Below are 20,730 nucleotides of genomic sequence, written 5' to 3' on the forward strand. Positions count from 1 at the left end.
GGTCCACCCTTGTAGCCTGAAACTCCAAACCCAAATTTCACGGTCATAGCTGAGCAATATATTTTATTGTTTTAGCCCAGGGTTTCTCAGCCTCAACACTAACCACATTTTGCACTGGGCAATACTTTGCTGGGGTCGGGGTGGGGGGCTGTCCTATGCATTGTAGCATGTCGAGCAGCATCCTTAGTCTCCACTCACTAGAGACGAGTCACCCCTTCCCAGTTGTGGCGATCAAAAATGTCTGAACATTACATGTTCTCTGGGGGATGAATTATCCCTGGTTGAAAACCACTGCTCTACTCTGTATCTGCTCCACTCGTGGAAAACCGAAGCCATTTACTCATTAGATGAAAAGCCACAGGGCACATCATTTAAGAGAAATTTTAAAAATCGTTGCTTAGTAGTTTAGAAAAATACTGTAATTGTTATGCTATTAAACGAAATGTTTATAAAATGCCCAGAATATAGGTTTTTACAAATGGTTATTATAAGGATTTTGGACTTAATCCAGGAAGAAAGTGGTTTGCCGCTAAAGATTTTTAAAACAGAGTCCTGACAATATCAGATTTATATTTTAGAAAGGTATCTCTTAAGGCACTGTGTAGGATTGATCCAAGGAGGTAAGGTTGGTGACAGCAAGATTAGTCAGAGTTTAAAAAGACAATTCTTATTTTCTCCCCAACACTGATAGAAGAGTCTGGGCTGGAAACGTGTATAGGTACTGGCTGAAGCTGAGCTAATTAGCTGCAATCTAGCAGTCATTCAGACATTCTGGAAAGACTGGGAAGTCAATGGATGAATCTCCAAACAGGTTTGGTCGTAGGACATTTTAGTATACAAGATTGTAACATAAAAAGCCTTCTATTTTTAACACCCTAGGTGGACTAGACTCCAATCATAACATTTCAAATGTGCTAATATTATAAAAGTCTATTTCTTGAAGATGGCTGTCTACAGGTATAACAACATCCTTTACAAGGCTCAGGACTCTCCTCTTTGTTAGAATAGAGTAACTCATTGCCAAAACCCATTTTGAGAATTTCCAGGGAGAAATAATGGATTGTTTGTGTTCAGTTTTAGTACTGATAACCTCCTCTATGTCATAATTTACCTGACTAAACAAAACACTTGGCTTCTAAGAATCCCAAGACCTAACTCCATTTCGCCGCCCTACTGTATATTTGGTATATGTTTCATTCTTGTGGATAAGAAATGGCCATGGTTGCTGCAAATATGAATTTAGAACTTGAATGGCAAGTGGATCAGTAGACTGTCTTGAGGAGAGGGAGCAGCAAGCTAAATTCTGGAAGCTGCCCAAATATGGGCTAAAACTTGTGCATGCTTTTATTTCCATTTTGAACTAGCTGTTATCAAATATCAGTAGTTCACAGACATAACAATGCCATGTTCTCATTAATTTTCACAGGTGTGGCTTTCAATGAAGGACAATTCTGCACTTCCTTTCTCCTTTTGTGTTAGGAAACTGCAGAGATTTTCGTTTTTTTTTTTTTTTTTTTAAACTGGGCTCTGCCATGTCTCTTTCCAGCCTGCAATCCTTTTTACTCTCCCCTCAATAATTAGAAAAATGAGTTTTTATGATAAATTCCCTCCTAAATTAACTTGATGAACATTCCCCTACAGATTGTAATGTTAAATGTCTCCCTAAAAATCAATTAAGTCCTTGAAAAGTTTCAGTGTGCTGAAAGAAATAGCTTAAATAAAAATCTCCAGCATTTTCCTCCAGAGTTGGCTGTTTATAGAACTCTCTCTTACTTTACACTGTACATAACAAATCTCTTAGGTTTTGCTTACGCTGTACTGACTTGCCACTTTCGATTTTTTAAAAATTTAAGCCTAAACTAGCTACTGATATCCTGCTGCTCAAACCATATAGTTCTTCCGATTCAATGCCAGACAATCCCTCTCAATATAAAAGTCATGTCTATAATCCTTTGGCAGTCCACCCAAAGTGATGTTTTGATATTTCAGAGTTGTTTTATTGTACACTTCTAGCCTGTAGCTCTATAAAACAGAAAGTTTCATAACAGTGGTAATTACTAAGTTCATTTTCCCCATACACTAGGCCAAGTTTTTCTGGAACTTGTTGCTTTTCCCAAGATAATGGGCTCCCTTTCTCCTTCAGCTCTCACAGTCTGACTCCTTCCACATCATGCCCTTAGGTGGGGAAGGTATTGGAAACTCCACTGTAGTCGAATAACCTTCTCAGAGAGAAAATAAGACTCAAGCCTGCTTGAAAAGAGAGCAGGACAGATGGCATTTGCATTCCAGAACGACGATGATGATGCTGTTAATGATAATGATGATGACTGTCCTACTGTTAATGTAACACAGCTAATATTTGTTGAGCTTATCAAGTACCTAGCTTGCTGCAGGTGCTTCCACACGTACTACATTACTGGATGCCCACAACAATTATGCAAAGCACTATTACTATTCCCATTTTACAGATGAGAGAACCAATGGTGATGATAAATAAAGAGAAGGAATAAGAGCTTTCCTGGATGTTAGTGGTCAAGGGCATTACCTGGTGACATAGACTCACTCATTTATTCATTAATAAAAATTTAACTGTTACCTACATACCAGGCCCTAAGCTGAGCACTACTGGGCTTCCCAGGTGGCTCTAGAGGTAAAAACCTGGCTGCCAATGCAGGAGACACTGGGACGTGGGTCAGGAAGATCCCCTGGAGGAGGGCATGGCAACCCACTCTAGTATTCTTGCCTCAAGAATCCCATGGACAGAGGAGCCTGGTGAGCTATATAGGGTTGCAAAGAGTTGAACACAACTGCAGCAACTTAGCGTGCACACACAAGCTGAGCACTAAGCTGTAGTACTCTCCAAACTAGTCCTTAACGTGCCTAAAGTGATGATTATTTTAGACATTCATCAAAAACCTGTGATTATAGAAAATCTTTGCTGACATCTAAATGAAGATCTGCCAGGTTGAAAGCTTGGTTACTTGAAAGTCTAAAAGACACAAGTCCTTTGTAGGATATTGAACCACATAGGGAAGACATTTAACCCTCTTACTAACAGTACTTAATCCAATTAAAAAATTAGAATTATCTTCAGTTATAATAAAATATTTTAGATATATTTAACATTAAAAATGAAAATCCTAAGTCTCATTTATTAATTTCTATTGATGTGACTGGATTTTTCTTTCTAAAAGTATCACAATCCATTAAAAAAAAAAGCAATAGTGAACTCTGTTTTGCATATAATATGTCCCCATAAGTTTGTAAGTTTTATATGTACTTTGAGTTAAGAATAGATTCATCTTAATCTTGAAATACCAGGAAGGGGATACTGAAATATAGGTGGGGCAAAGGAAATCTTTTTTTCATATAAGTACTAAATTAATGGAACCTGTTTCCTGAAGAATGGTTTAACACAACCATTTAAATTGCTTTAAAAAAATGCTATGTCAAAGTTTATATGACAGCTGAGGAAAGTGGCTCTTTGAGTTTGATGTCAGAAATGTTACTCATTTTTGGAGCTCTTTTTTTTTTTTGACGCACCATACTGCACACAGGATCTCAGTTCCCAGACCGGGGAACAAACCCTCGGCCCAAGCAGTGGAAGGGTAGAGTCCTAAACCACAGGATCACCAGGAAATTCTACCTTGGCATTCTTAACATTCTTAACCATTTGTTGAGCAAATACTATAGGTAGGCTCTATGTTATGCAACTGTTTAGTATTATATTAATATATACTTTCATCCAAGCTACTTTGTCAATAGTGTTGCCAAAATAAAACTTGTTTGATTATATAGATTAAGGATCATTTCTTTCAGCCTTTAGTATGAAACAAAGGGGCTTCCCAGGTAGCGCTAGTGGTAAAGAATCCGCCTGCCAATACAGGAGACATAAGAGACGCAGATTCGCTCTCTAGGTTGGGAAGATCTGGAGGAGGGCCTGGCAACACACTGCAGTATTCTTTCCTGGAGAATCCCATGGACAGAGAAGCCCGGCGAGCTACAGCGCATAGGGTCACAAAGAATCAGAGACGACAGAAGCGACAGCACAGCACAGCGCCTGAAATGAAAAAAAGAAACACGGGTGTAGTTATCGATATGGCTATTAGTACTATACTAAACACTGCAGTACTGTTTCGAATGGCTAAAGTTGGAAACAACCCTAGTGTCCATCAATTGGGAATGTATTAGGATTCTCCAGGGAAACAGAACCGATAGGGTATATATGCATATGTAAGGGGCAGTTTATTGTCGGATTTGCCTCACAGGATTATGGAGCCTGAGAAGCCCCATGATATTTTATCTCAAGCTGCATAATCAGGAAGGCTGGTGGTATAATTTAGTCTGAAAGAGAACGTTTGAGAACCAGAGGAGCGGACGGTGTAACTCCCAATCCAAGGCTGAAAGCCCTAGATACAGGAGCTCTGATGTCTGAGGGCAGGGGAAGACGGATGAGTCAGCTTAAGGAGAGAAAGAGAAAATCTGCCCTTCCTCCATCTTTTTGTTCTATTCGGGCCCTTGACAGATTGCATGGTTGCCCACCCACACTGGAGAGCACAGATCTTCTTTACTCAGCCTATTGACTCAAATGCTAATCTCTTCCAGAAGCATTCTCTCAGACCGGCCCAGAAATAATGTTTTGCCAGCTCTCTGGGCATCCCCTTAGCCCAGACAGGCTAACACATAAAATTAACCATCACAGTGATATACAGTGTAGTCATTAAAACGGCAATGAAGAAGAAGAATGAAGACATTGGGAAATGCTCACAAGCCCATTCCTAATAGTGTATACAGTGAGATTTCATTTTCTAAAGTTTTATGTGTGTATAGAAAGTTGATTAGAGAGGACATCTTCTAAACATTGGCTATGGAAAAGTTGATGTTAGCCATGGCTATTTTGGGTAGTAAGACCATGGGTGGTTTTATGTACTTATTTTTCCTTACCTTTACTTAAAAAATATCCTACATTACTTTGGTAATTTACAATAATGGTAAAAGTTGCAAAAGTGATTGGGAAAGAAAGAAAGGAAAGAGAGAGTGAGAGAAAGAGAAACATAAAAACCTAGCATAGCCTGAATAGGCCAATGTTTGAAAAAATGGAGGACAATATTGTACTGTGTAATTTAACTTGTTCTTTCTCTTATATTTCTTAGGTTCACTTTTTTGTGTGTGTGTGTGTCCCCAGTTGTTTTGGACAAGAGATTTAGGTTTGATGGAGAAGGCAGTGGCACCCCACTCCAGTTCTCCTGCCTGGAAAATCCCATGGATGGAGGAGCCTGGTAGGCTGCAGTCCATGGGGTCACTGAGGGTCGGACATGACTTGAGCGACTTCCCTTTCACTTTTCACTTTCATGCATTGGAGAAGGAAATGGCAACCCACTTCAGTGTTCTTGCCTGGAGAATCCTAGGGATGGGGGAGCCTGGTGGGGGTCACACAGAGTTGGACACGACTGAAGTGACTTAGCAGCAGCAGGCAAATAAACCTTGTGATTTGCCCTGTGCTATAAATTTCTTGACCCACACATTGCTCTGCTACAGAGATATCTAAGCACTTTATAAATGTTTTAAGTATCACTGCAGACAGATGCTTCTGTAACAGGCATGATTTTTGAAATTGTATTTACAATTTATGAACTTGTAGAATCACTGAATCCATTTCTTGGGCCATACCACTCTCAGAGTATAAATGAAATACAAAAATAAATACAAAACAATGATGGTGATGAGAATGACTAAATCACATGAAAAATCAAAGTATAGCTATTTTACTTGAATCCTGGAGAAATATAATTTGGTTTATAAAGGTAGGAAAATGTGCTTTTTCAACTATATATAAATTATGTTGGCATTAAAACATAGAGGCATTATACTGTGACTTCCTCTAATTTGAATGTGCTCAGGTGATTGAAAATTGTACTGTGGACGTAGAATAGGATTAGGAAACAGTAAGGTTTGTAGGGTTTGGAAGGCTGTGTGGGTGGCATTATGACATGATCTGTGGGCCCAGTATAAAATGAAATACAAGACTCCTCATTTGAAATGTATTAAGAACCTCAAGGTTAAGACAACAGCACAGGACATCTTACAGTCTAGTGGTTAAGAATCCGCCTTCCAGTGCAGGGAACATGGGTTTGATTCCCAGTGGGGGAAATAAAATCCCATATGCTGCATGGCAATTAAGCCCATGCTTTGCAACTAAGATCACACATGCAACAACTAAGACCTGACCCAGCCAAATTAATTAATTAATTAAAAGGATAACAGCACATTAATCCAAGTGCAGAACTGTCTCAGTGAGAGGAGTGAGGACCCTGGGCAACTGTACAGGTGTACACCCATGAAGCCAGCCCATACGGCAGTGGGCTAAGAGGACACAGGTTCAGTTCTGTCACCAACTGTATGACCACGCCAGTCACTTTGTCCTTCTAACTTTCATGTTTCTCATCCTTCACATCAAGAGGATATTTTTGGGGAAACACTTTGTTGAAAGCAGTAGAGATCGAACTCCCATTAGCTTAAATTTGAGGGGCTCACGTAACAATTCAAGGCTGGTGGTGATCTTACTTTACAGCAGGAATCAGTGAACTTTTCTGTAAATACTAGACAGTAATATTTTCTGCTTTGCGTGTGTGGTGGTCTCTGTCACAGCTATTCAGTTTCGCAGGTGAAGCATGAAAGAAGCCACAGGCGAGATGTAAATGAGTGAGTGTGGCTGCTTCCTAGCAAAATTTTATTTATGGACACTATATAAAAATTTCATATAATTTTCATGTGTCATGAAATATTCTTCCCTTGATTTTTCTACAACCATATAAAAATGCAAACGCCATACTTAGCTCATAGGCCATACAAAAACAGGCAGAGGGCTGGATTTGGCCTTCAAATGTTAAGTTTGATGATTCATGTTCTAGACACATAAGGCATCGGTTATGTATATTTTACCCACAACAAAAAAAAAGTAAAAGGAATGCAATTGAACCAAATTATGTTCTAGAGGATATCTTTAACGTTCTGTGCAGTCTCTCATAGGAGCTGTATATTTCGATGAATAAGTATCCTCATTCTAGAGACAGCCAGCCATAAGATTGAACCTCAACCCCATCACTTATGAACTGTGTGACCTTGGATAAGTTACTGACTTCACTGAGCCTCACCCTCCCTAGCTCTGGAATCTGCATGATTAACAGCAGCAACAAACCCTTGGACAGTCATGAAGGTGGGATAAGGAATGCAGGATGCTTAGCAAAGTGCTTGACTACAGCAAGCTTCAGTGAGTTGAAACTACTAGTATGATTTCATATATTTCACATATGCTAAATAATAAGGACAATTTATGGAGTTTTTCAATGAGTTCTTTGCCTTCCAGGCTATCATTTGGGATGGAATCTCCATGCAATCATCCATTTTCATGGATGTATGGACCCTTAATATCTTCAGTTTGCTTTAGTCTCACTCCCCCATCATCTGCCTAATGGACTCAGACCTGCAAAGGATGAGTGAACCAGACAGGTGAGGCTTGTCAGCCATCCTTGGCAGAGATCCATGACATGGATATAATTTAGCAGCCATTCTCACACTGCACATTCTTCCCTCATGTCACAGTGCTGGTCCTCATATATCTGTCTTTATGTTGGGGCAAGTAATATTTGTGGTGCATTTGGTGACATAAGCCAGAGGCTACATGGGGTATTATTTAATTAGGACAGACCTGTCTACATGTCCATTTAAGAGGTTGTTTCTTATCTTGCTACCCAATTCCACAGAGCATATCTGAGGGATGAGTTCCCTTTCAACTCTGTGAGAGATCTGCTCTCAGATAAGCATCACAGCCTTTGGAACATGAGCAAAAAGTAGGTTCTTTCAGGATCATTAACTAGTGTGAGTTAAAAAAAAAAAAAGCTATGTCAATACAGTAACAAAGTGGAAAGCTTATCTTAAATATGGAGAAGAATATGTTGATTTTACTTGTTAGGAATTTGGGCAAATTTAAACATTCTGGGTTTTTTGTACTATCTATGAAGTATGGGGTTATAAAGTAAATGAATCAGACAAATAAGCTAGTTTGGGTAAACGTTTAACCCACTTTTGAGAATCAACTGTTTTTTAAGGATTTAACTGGGCCAGTTTCCAGGAATTCTCCAAAACTTTTTGCTGTAGTCTAATCTGTCTTTTTACATTCCCCAGTCCTTTAAATCTTCCACTCTCCAATTTACCTTCTTTCATGCTATTTTATTATATGCCTTTGTCCATTAGGCAGGAAAGTCTGTTCCTCTCTCCTCTAATGCCAACTAGTTCATAAAACACTGACAAAACATTGAGTATATGTCAGAACTTGTGTTAAATGCTGGAGAGACAGAGAAATGAAGCATGAAGGCAGATGGCTGCAGGGGTTAAGAGCATGGACACTGGTGTTAGATAGACATGGATTTGATGGATGTGAGAGTTGGACTGTGAAGAAGGCTGAGTGCCTAAGAACTGATGCTTTTGAACTGTGGTGTTGGAGAAGACTCTTAAGAGTCCCTTGGACTGCAAGGAGATCCAACCAGTCCATTGTGAAGGAGATCAGCCCTGGGATTTATTTGGAAGGAATGATGCTAAAGCTGAAACTCCAGTACTTTGGCCACCTCATGTGAAGAGCTGACTCATTGGAAAAGACTGATGCTGGGAGGGATTGGGGGCAGAAGGAGAAGGGGACGACAGAGGATGAGATGGCTGGATGGCATCACTGACTCGATGGACGTGAGTCTGAGTGAACTCTGGGAGTTGGTGATGGACAGGGAGGCCTGGTGTGCTGCAGTTCATGGGGTCGCAAAGAGTTGGACACGACTGAGCGACTGAACTAAAACTAAAACTAACTAATGACTCATGGATTTGAGTCTGTCTACTGTCTATGGGGTCGTACAGAGTCGGACATGACTGAAGTGACTTAGCAGCAGCAGCAGCAGCAACAACTATATCCGGAGAAGGCAATGGCAACCCACTCCAGTACTCTTGCCTGGAAAATCCCATGGGTGGAGGAGCCTGGTAGGCTACAGTCCATGAGATAGCGAAAAGTCGAACACAACTGAGTGAATTCACTTTCACTTTCCACTTTTATGCATTGAAGGAAATGGCAACCCACTCCAGTATTCTTGCCTGGAGAATCCCAGGGACAGGGGAGCCTGGTGGGCTGTCGTCTATGGGTCGCACAGAGTCGGATACGGCTGAATCGACTTAGCAGCAGCAGCAACTATATCACTGAATGGCTAGGTCACTGGGCAAAATTCCTAATCTCTGTGAGGCTCAGATTTCTGATACCTAAAATATAGAGAATTATTGATACAACATCTTCTCCTGACAATGAGAGAACAAATGAAATAGAGAATGTCTATGAAGCAGGTTGGGAAGATCCCCTGGAGAAGGAAATGGCAATCCACTCCAGGACTATTGCCTGGAAAATCCCATGGACTGAGGAGAATGGTAGGTTACAGTCCACGGGGTCGCAAAGAGTCGGACATGACTGAGCGACTTCACTCACTCACTCACTCATTAAGCAGGTATTTATAATTGCAAGGGTCAGAAACAGAATCCAAAATGGCATAAGCCCAAAGGAGGTTATAATGGCTCATATAACTGAAAACTCTAGGAGTGGATTTCAGGTATAGCTGAATCCAGGGGACTTAGTGTTGTCATGATTCAGCCTCTTTTTCCATATCTAGCTTTTGCTTTCTTCTGTGTTGGCTTCACTTTCAAGAGAACTTTCCAAGTTTTCATTATTATTCTTATACCTAGTCATCATAGTAGAAGGAGATCATCTCCCTCCAGAAAGTCCCATCAAAACAGGGAGCAATTCTCTTGGATCAATCTGGTTCAGCCCTGACTAATGACCATATTCAGGGAAATGGAATATCTTGAGAAGGCCAAAATGTACCACAAGTCCACTCATCTAAATCAAGAAAAGTGAAATCTAGATGTTATTTTCAAAAGAAAAGGAAATGGATGCCTGTAGACAAAAGTCAGATGTTCATCAGAGAAGGTTAACACAAAGGCTGGCATCATACAGGAATATCTGTTGTTATCATTACAATTATTACTTTGAAAATAAATAAAATAAAAATAAACTTATCAGTAAATAATGAAATCATGATTTGATTAAAGTAATGAAAATGATTCAGATGAAAATAAAATGGGAAACTATGCAGTTTTCCATTACAATGGAGAGTGTAAGCAGTAAATTAGAATGGAGCAGGGTTGTTCCTAAAGGCATAAAGGAGTAGTTGAAGAAGACATCAAGACATCCAGTGACTGAAAATATTTCAAGGACTGTTTGCTCCTTAACAGTTCTTATAAGTCCCACTGAATGGTAGTACACGTGCAACAAATGCCAGTGATTATCAATGCTTATGAAATAGCTTCTTTTTAATATTGGGGGGAGGGTCTGTGACTGTTTTATAAATGCTTGACCCTCTGATTGGGTGGGCTACTCAATAAATCACCCCTAAGAAAGCCAGATTTACGAAGTTCTCTTACATTTTGCTGATGTCTTGCCCAGCATTTTGTGGGCATGGAGTAAGGACCTTAGTAAAAGCCTGTTGATTAATACAGGTGAAAAGAAGCAATTAATGCACATTTACAAATATGTCTCATATACCAATTAAACTAGCCCTAATATCAGGCCCAGTACTTTGTTAGCCATTTTTTTCATTTCAAGGGCGTGTACTAGAAAAGCATTTATTTTCTTTTCAAATATTTTCCTGTTCACATGTTACTAATTTAGACCAGCTTTATACTCATTAATCCAAATTAGTGCCATTTTATAGTATACAAACTCTCAAATACTTATTCCTCCATTCCCATACTGTTTAAAAGCGGTTTCCATTTTCCAAAAATGTGATTATTTCCAACTCTTTAATTTTAAACTCAGGTATCTTTTAAACACAATAAGATAAAGATAAATATCTTGCATACTAACCCTTAAAGACAGACACCTCAATTTCAGACTTATTTCTAATTCCATTATGTCCCTAAGACATTAAGTCATGTAATGTTTTGGCTTGATTGATATATTTTCTTTTTTCATTTTCCATTAATGTAGGAAGATCAGTATCTCAGCTTTTGAAAAATGTGTTTCAAGATCTATTTCATTTGGGAAGATCATATGATAAAGAGGAAGTATAATCAGTTTACCATTGAAATACTTTTGTTTTTGTAATGAACTTTTTAATAAGTTCATTCCATTGTTTTCCATCCATCTTGCCCTAAGGAATATGTTCTGTTTGATTTACGATGTATAAGTTCATTATTTTCCTAAGTTATAATCAATATATTCAAGGTGCTCTGGTTAATTAAGAAACATTTTATTATTTGTCTTTGCATTGAAGAATTCTCAACTCTTGTTTTTTTCTTTTGTTTTTTGGGGGAATTTTTGTTGTGCATTTCTAGAGACTGAGACCAGTACTTTTGGGTTTTCACTCTCTTTTGATGCTAATCCTTTTCTGTTCTATTTGACTTCAGGCTCTACTCTAAGCCTTAAAAAATCTCCTTAACTAGCAGTTCCCTCCTTAACTATCCTTTCTATCTGTGACTGGCCTTTATGGGGCTCACCATAGGAATTAATCAAACATTTACTGGCTCAATTTGATCATCACAGAAAAAAATCTTAGAGGGACCCATATCATACCATCTGGAGCGGTTGAATAAAGAACATACAAACATACACATTGAATGCATATTTATATATGCAGACTTACATATACATTAAATTTTTAAAAACTCAACTAATCAACTTGTTTAGGGCATTCACAACATATTTTATTTTTAAAGTCAGTTTTAGGGAGGACTTCCCTGGTGGCTCAGATGGTAAAGCGTCTGTCTACAGTGCAGGAGACCTGGGTTCGAGCCCTGGGTTGGGAAGATCCCCTGGAGAAGGAAATGGCAATCCACTCCAATACTATTGCCTGGAAAATCCTGTGGACAGAGGAGCCTGGTAGGCTACAGTCTATGGGGTTGCAAAGAGTTGGACACGACTGAGCGTGTTCGTGTTCTATCTGTGACTGGCCTTTATGGGGCTCACCATAGGAATTAATCAAACATTTACTGGCTCAATTTGATCATCACAGAAAAAAATCTTAGAGGGACCCATATCATATCATCTGGAGCAGTTGAATAAAGAACATACAAACATACACATTGAATGCATATTTATATATGCAGACTTACATATACATTAAATTTTTAAAAACCCAACTAATCAACTTGTTTAGGGCATTCACAACATATTTTATTTTTAAAGTCAGTTTTAGGGAATTTTCTGATGGTTCAGTGGTTAGGAATTGGTGTTTTCACTGCCATGGTCCAAGTTCAATTTCTGATCAGGGGAACTAAGATTCAGCAAGCTGTGTGTTGTGACCAAAAAAAAAGGTCAATATTCTTTATATCATACCTGGCATAATTTATGATTCATCCATGAATTTGGGAAAAACTTTAAAAAAAATTTAGAGCACAACACTCCATGGCAAAGGGTAGAAAGAACAGAACAGTTGAGTAATTCCTTACTTTCAAATCATGTATTCAAGCACTGTTTGAGTTGCAAGATTGGAGTTATGGTCAATTGAATGCATAAGAGTAATTATAAAAATTGAATTATAAAAGTATCTATAAAATATCTAGATGTGATATTGCTATCTTTAAAATCAGTATTTACTCAACATCCTCCTCCTTTACCACTCAGGAAATGAATGGTGACTGATTAATATTTTTATTATTTCTACATCTTTATGTCCCTGGTGGCTCAGCTGGTAAATAATCCACCTGCAATGGGGAAGACCTCGGTTAAGTCCCTGGTTTGGGAAGATCCCCTGGAGAAGGAAATGGCTACCTACTCCAGTGTTCTGGCCTGGAGAATTACATGGATTGTATATTCCACGGGGTTGCAAAGAGTTAGACACAACTAAGCGACTTTCACTTTCATATCTTTATGTCATCTTCAGGCTTAACCCTTTCTACATGGAAAGATTATTTATGTTAAAGATATTATAGAAGCATCATGACATATATTGATGAAGAATGTAATGTACATTCTATATACAGTAATATTGGAGAAGGCAAGGCAACCCACTCCAGTGTTCTTGCCTGGACAATCCCAGGGACGGGGGAGCCTGGTGGGCTGCCGTCTACGGGGTCGCACAGAGTCGGACACGACTGAAGCGACTTAGCAGCATATACAGTAATGTGGCATTCTGTATTAGGCAATTACATTATAGTTTCTATGGATGCTTGAAATGACCAGCTGGTTCTACTTTCTGGAGCAAGGAAATGGTCTGTATAATAACAGTGTGTGTAAAATACCTCCCAAGATGAATAAATTATTTATATTGTGGGGAAAGATTTCACTAGTCATCTGGGCCATGGAGATGAAGAAGAAGCTACCACAGTCAATGGGGGTCGGGTGGAAGAAGGTTCAAGAGGGAGTGGATATATGTATGCACATTGCTGATTCACTTTGTTGTAACACCAGAAACTAACACAACATTGTAAAGCAATTATATTCCAATCAAAAATACTATCTTATCTTTATTTGGTGATGTTATATCAACACAATTTCATTATTTTTTATAGCCTCAAATGAATGGTTTGTCCACTCAAACCAGTTTGTCCACTCTGATTCTGCTAGGATTATTTCTGTACAAGCTAGACTGTAAGAAGATGTGAAACCAGCAAAGGACTGGATGTAAGACAATTCAGAAAACAGAAAAAAATAAAATTAAGGATCAGCCAAAGGGCTTTATCTTACAGAACCTATATGGCCTATTTTTGTTCCATGGATTAAAAAAAAAAGCTTCAGTTCAATTCAGTTGCTCAGTCGTGTCCGACTCTTTGCAACCCCATTAATTGCAGCACACCAGGCCTCCCTGTCCATCACCACCAACTCCCGGAGTTCATCCAAACTCACGTCCATCAAGTCGGTGATGCCATCTGGCCATCTCATCCTCTATCGTCCCCTTCTCCTCCTGCCCCCAATCCCTCCCAGCATCAGAGTCTTTTCCAATGAGTCAACTCTTCGCATGAGGTGGCCAAAGTATTGGAGTTTCAGCTTTAGCATCAGTCCTTCCAAAAAACACCCAGGGCTGATCGCCTTTAGAATGGACTGGTTGGATCTCCTTGCAGTCCAAGGGATTCTCAAGAGTCTTTTCCAACACCACAGTTCAAAAGCATTAATTCTTTCGCTCAGCTTTCTTCACAGTCCAACTCTCACATCCATACATGACCACTGGAAAAACCATAGCCTTGACTAGACGGATCTTTGTTGGCAAAGTAATGTCTCTGCTTTTGAATATGCTATCTAGGTTGGTTGACTTTCCTTCCAAGGAGTAAGCGTCTTTTAATTTCATGGCTGCAGTCACCATCTGCAGTGATTTTGGAGCCCAGAAAAATAAAGTCTGACACCGTTTCCACTGTTTCCCCATCTATTTCCCATGAAGTGATGGGACCAGATGCCATGATCTTCGTTTTCTGAATGTTGAGCTTTAAGCCAACTTTTTCACTCTCCTCTTTCACCTTCATCAAGAGGCTTTTTAGTTCCCCTTCACTTTCTGCCATAAGGGTGGTGTCATCTGCATATCTGAGGTTATTGATATTTCTCCCAGCAATCTTGATTCCAGCTTGTGCTTCTTCCAGCCCAGCGTTTCTCATGATGTACTCTGCATAGAAGTTAAATAAGCAGGGTGACAATATACAGCCTTGACATACTCCTTTTCCTATTTGGAACCAGTCTGTTTTTCCATGTCCAGGTCTAACTGTTGGTTCCTGACCTGCATATAGGTTTCTCAAGAGGCAGGTCAGGTGGTCTGGTATTCCCATCTCTTTCAGAATTTTCCACAGTTTATTGTGATCCACACAGTCAAAGGCTTTGGCATAGTCAATAAAGCAGAAATAGATGTTTTTCTGGAACTCTCTTGCTTTTTCCATGATCCAGCAGATGTTGGCAATTTGATCTCTGGTTCCTCTGCCTTTTCGAAAACCAGCTTGAACATCTGGAAGTTCACGGTTCACATATTGCTGAAGTCTGGCTTGGAGAATTTTGAGCATTACTTTACTAGTGTGTGAGATGTGCAATTGTGCGGTAGTTTGAGCATTCTTTGGCATTGCCTTTCTTTGGGATTGGAATGAAAACTGACCTTTTCCAGTCCTGTGGCCACTGCTGAGTTTTCCAAATTTGCTGGCATATTGAGTGCAGCACTTTCACAGCATCATCTTTCAGGATTTGAAATAGCTCAACTGGAATTCCATCACCTCCACTAGCTTTGTTCGTAGTGATGCTTTCTAAGGCCCACTTGACTTCACATTCCAAGATGTCTGGCTCTAGGTGAGTGATCACACCATCGTGATTATCTGGGTCGTGAAGATCTTTTTTGTACAGTTCTTCTGTGTATTCTTGCCACCTCTTCTTAATATCTTCTGCTTCTGTTAGGTCCATACCATTTCTGTCCTTTATCGAGCCCATCTTTTCATGAAATGTTCCCTTGGTATCTCTAATTTTCTTGAAGAGATCTCTAGTCTTTCCCATTCTGTTGTTTTCCTCTATTTCTTTGCACTGATCGCTGAGGAAGGCTTTCTTATCACTCCTTGCTATTCTTTGGAACTCTGCATTCAGATGTTTTTATCTTTCCTTTCTCCTTTGCTTTTTGCTTCTCTTCTTTTCACAGCTATTTTTAAGGCCTCCCCAAACAGCCATTTTTCTTTTTTGCATTTCTTTTCCATGGGGATGATCTTGATCCCTGTCTCCTGTACAATGTCACGAACCTCATTCCATAGTTCATCAGGCACTCTATCTATCAGATCTAGGCCCTTAAATCTATTTCTCACTTCCACTATATAATCATAAGGGATTTGATTTAGGTCATACTTGAATGGTCTAGTGGTTTTCCCTACTTTCTTCAATTGAAGTCTGAATTTGGACATAAGGAGTTCATGATCTGAGCCAGAGTCAGCTCCCAGTCTTGTTTTTGCTGACTGTACAGAGCTTCTCCATCTTTGGCTGCAAAGAATATAATCAATCTGATTTTGGTGTTGACCATCTGGTGATGTCATGTGTAGTGTCTTCTCTTGTGTTGTTGGAAGAGGGTGTTTGCTATGACCAGTGCGTTCTCTTGGCAAAACTCTATTAGCCTTTGCCCTGTTTCATTCTGTATTCCAAGGCCAAATTTGCCCGTAACCCCAGGTGTTTCTTGACTTCCTACTTTTGCATTCCAGTCCCCTATAGTCAGGAGGGGCAGCTGTGAAGAGATACCCCTCCTCCAAGGTAAGGAGCAGTGGCTGCGCTTTTTTGGAGCAGTCCTGAAGAGATACCCCAGGTCCAAGGTAAGAGAAACCCAAGGAAGACAGTAGCTGTTGCAAGAGGAATCAGAGGGCAGACACACAAACCATAATCACAGAAAACTAGTCAGTCTAATCACATGGACCACAGCCTTGTCTAACTCAATGAAATTAAGCCATGCCGTGTGGGACCACCCAAGACGAGCAGGTCATGGTGGAGAGGTATGAGAGAATGTGGTCCACTGGAGAAGGGAATGGTAAACCACTTCAGTATTCTTGCCTTGAGAACCCCATGAACAGTATGAAAAGGCAAAATGATAGGATACTGAAAGAGGAACTCCCCAGGTCAGTAGGTGCCCAATATGCCACTGGAAGTCAGTGGAGAAATAACTCCAGAAAGAATGAAGGGATGGAGCCAAAGCAAAAACAATACCCAGTTGTGGATGTGACTGGTGATAGAAACAAGGCCCGAAGCTGTAAAGAGCAATATTGCATAGGAACCTGGAATGTTAGGTCCATGAATCCAGGCAAATTGAAAGTGGTCAAACAGGAGATGGCAAGAGTGAACGTCAATATTCTAGGAATCAGTGAACTAAAATGGACTGGAACGGGTGAATTTAACTCAGATGACCATTATATCTACTACTGTGGGCAGGAATCCCTTAGAAGAAATTGAGTAGCTATCATGGTCAACAAAAGAGTCCGAAATGCAGTACTTGGATGCAATCTCAAAAATGACAGAATGATCTCTGTTCGTTTCCAAGGCAAACCATTCAATATCACAGTAATCCAAGTCTATGCCCCAACCAGTAACGCTGAAGAAGCTGAAGTTGAACGGTTCTTTGAAGACCTACAAGACCTTTTAGAACTAACACCCCCCACCCCAAAAAAAAAAACGCTTATTGAGGTATAATTTACAAACCTTAACATTTCCTCATTTTAAGTGTATGATTCAATCATTTTCAGAAAATTTACAGCTATGTGATGATCACAAGGATCTAATTTTTGAACATTTTTATCACTCTCGAAAAAAATGCCTATTTGCCGTCACTTCTTATTTCCGTCCCCACCTTTTGGCAACTGTTAATCTATTTTGTGTCTACAGATTTGCCTTTTCTGAGTATTTCACATAAATTGAGTCATGTAATATGTGGTTTTCTATAATTTTCTTTTTTTTACTCAGCATGATTTTTTTTGATTCACCTCCATTGTAACACTTAATAATATGCACTTCATTTTTATAGTATTCCATTGTATGAATATGTCATATTTCATTTATACACTCACTGTTTTTTTTTAATTTCTTGGCTATTATGAATATTTGTGTGCAAGCCATTATGTGGATGTTAATTTTTTCAATTTTCTTGGTTCTGTTCAGTTCAGTCACTCAGTCATATCCAACTCTTTGTGACCCCATAAATCGCAGCATGCCAGGCCTCCCTGTCCATCACCAACTCCCAGAGTTCACTCAGACTCATGTCCATCAAGTCAGTGATGCCATCCAGCCATCTCATCCTCTGTCGTCCCCTTCTCCTCCTGCCCTCAATCCCTCCCAGCATCAGAGTCTTTTCACTGAGTCAACTCTTTGCATGAGGTGGCCAAAGTACTGGAGTTCCAGCTTTAGCATCATTCCTTCCAAAGAAATCCCAGGGCTGATCTCCTTTAGAATGGACTGATTGGATCTCCTTGCAGTCCAAGGGACTCTCAAGAGTTTTCTCCAACACCACAGTTCAAAAGCATCAATTCTTCGGTGCTCAGCTTTCTTCACAGTCCAACTCTCACATCCATACATGACCACTGGAAAAACCATAGCCTTGACTAGATGGACCTTTGTTGACAAAGTAATGTCTCTGCTTTTCAATATGCTACCTAGGTTGGTCATAACTTTCCTTCCAAGGAGTAAGCGTCTTTTAATTTCATGGCTGCAGTCACCATCTGCAGTGATTTTGGAGCCCAAAAAAATAAAGTCTGACACTGTTTCCACTGTTTCCCCATCTATTTCCCATGAAGTGATGGGACCAGATGCCATGATCTTCGTCTTCTGAATGTGGAGTTTAGCCAACTTTTTCACTCTCCACTTTCACTTTCATCAAGAGGCTTTTGAGTTCCTCTTCACTTTCTGCCATAAGGGTGGTGTCATCTGCATATCTGAGGTTATTGATATTTTCTGGAAATGACTATGCTGTGTCATATGTTAAATTATATTTAATATTTTAAGAAAGTTCTAAACTGTTTTGCTAAGAAGTTGCATCATTTTATCTTCTAACCAGTAATGTATGAAGGTTTGCTTCTCTATATCCTGTCAACCCTTGTTATTGTTTTTTTTTCTTTGTGTTTTTTTTGATTATCAATATTCTTGTGTGTGACATGGTATCTCAAAGAACTTAATGGACAGTCAGTCTCATCCATGTATCATTCAGTCCCTCATCAGATAGTTGCTGAATATTTACTATGTACCAGCCAAGAATACAAAGAAGAAGAGAACACCACCTCTAAAACTGAGGAATTAATAGACTACTAGAAATATAAAACTACTAGATATGTTTCATAGCCTAATCTACTCATAAAGCTTTCTAGGTAATGCATATTCCTCCTTCCTTGCCCTCCTTGCCTGCAGGTTGGACTAGAGGTGAACATCTGACTCAAAGATGGCCACTCCATTGGCTGGCCACCTATCTATGACTTCTAAGACATCACTAAAAACGTCAGATGATTTGGGCTGCTCAGATACCCTCTAGGAGAGGTTGTCATAGAAGATGGGCACTAGAGTAGCCAAATAATCTGGAATCTGAGGATATCACTGCTGGATATTGTCTAAGATGACTAGACAGAGGAAGCTAAGTGAGAGAAAGGTGAAGGCTCTGACTCTGAGATGAAGAAATGAGAAAACTCCTATAGAGAAATCTTGGTTTTTCTGTTCTCCATGTTCTGATCTGCATATAACTTAGCTTTGTTTCTTCTTGGATCCTGTGAGATTTCTGCAGCATTACAGTGAACCTCCACCTCCCATTTTCACTTGAGCTATTTACTCAAAATTTTCTGCTGCTTATAAATGAAGAACTAGAAGGCAACAGCTAAATTGCTAACTCATGATCCCTCTGTGAACATTCTCACTTTTCAGCTCAATTCAGTTCAGTCTCTCAGTCATGTCCAACTTTTTGTGACCCATGGACTGCAGCACGCCAGGCCTCCCTGTCCATCACCAACTCCCAGAGTTTACCCAAACTCATGTCCATTGAGTCGGTGATGCCATCCAGCCATCTCATCCTCTGTCGTCCCCTTCTCCCCCTGCCCCCAAATCTCTCCCAGCATCAGGGTCTTTTCCAATGAGTCAACTCTTCACATGAGGTGGCCAAAGTATTGGAGTTTCAGCTTCAGCATCAGTCCCTCCATTGAACACCCAGGACTGATCTCCTTTAGGATGGACTGGTTGGATCTCTTTGCAGTCCAAGGGGCTCTCAAGAGTCTTCTCCAACACCACACTTTCTCACTCTTAGAGACTTGTAATCAGGCCTTTCCAATTGACCATGACTTATCACTTTTTTTCTTTCCATGGACACACAGTGTTTAATTATGCATATTAGTAAACACAAACATTGAAATGTACAAAGCAAATCACTAGACCACCTCCTCCCCTTCCTCCTCTCAAATTTCATACTTCATTTTGTGAAGACTAAAAAAATAAATATTCATATCCTTTGAATACTTCATAATCACTCATTTTTACAAATAGATGTAGACTGCTTACCTATTCCAGACACTGTCCATGGCATTTGCAAAGATGAAATGAACAGGAGGGTCCTGTCCTTGGTGAACTTTCCCAGGTAGTATAGCCTAGAGTCAAAGGCTTTGGCATAGTCAATAAAGCAGAAATAGATGTTTTTATGGAACTCTTTTGCTTTTTCCATGATCCAGCGGATGTTGGCAATTTGATCTCTGGTTCCTCTGCCTTTTCGAAAACCAGCTTGAACATCTGGAAGTTCATGGTTCACGTATTGCTGAAGCCTGGCTTGGAGAATTTTGAGCATTACTTTACTAGCATGTGAGATGAGTACAATCATGCGGTGGTTTGAGCATTCTTTGGCAATGCCTTTCTTTGGGATTGGAATGAAAACTGACCTTTTCCAGTCCTGTGGCCACTGCTGAGTTTTCCAAATTTGCTGGCATATTGAGTGCAGCACTTTCACAGCATCATCTTTCAGGATTTGAAATAGCTCAACTGGAATGCCATCACCTCTGCTAACTTTGTTCGTAGTGATGCTTTCTAAGGCCCACTTGACTTCACATTCCAGGATGTCTGGCTCTAGGTGAGTGATCACACCATTGTGATTATCTGGGTCGTGAAGATCTTTTTTGTATAGTTCTTCTGTGTATTCTTGCCATCTCTTCTTAATATCTTCTGCTTCTGTTAGGAAAAGGAATATGTCAAGGCTGTAT

This window comes from Bubalus kerabau, chromosome 20, assembly GCF_029407905.1.
Source record: "Bubalus kerabau isolate K-KA32 ecotype Philippines breed swamp buffalo chromosome 20, PCC_UOA_SB_1v2, whole genome shotgun sequence".
NCBI classification, from domain to species: Eukaryota; Metazoa; Chordata; class Mammalia; order Artiodactyla; family Bovidae; genus Bubalus; species Bubalus kerabau.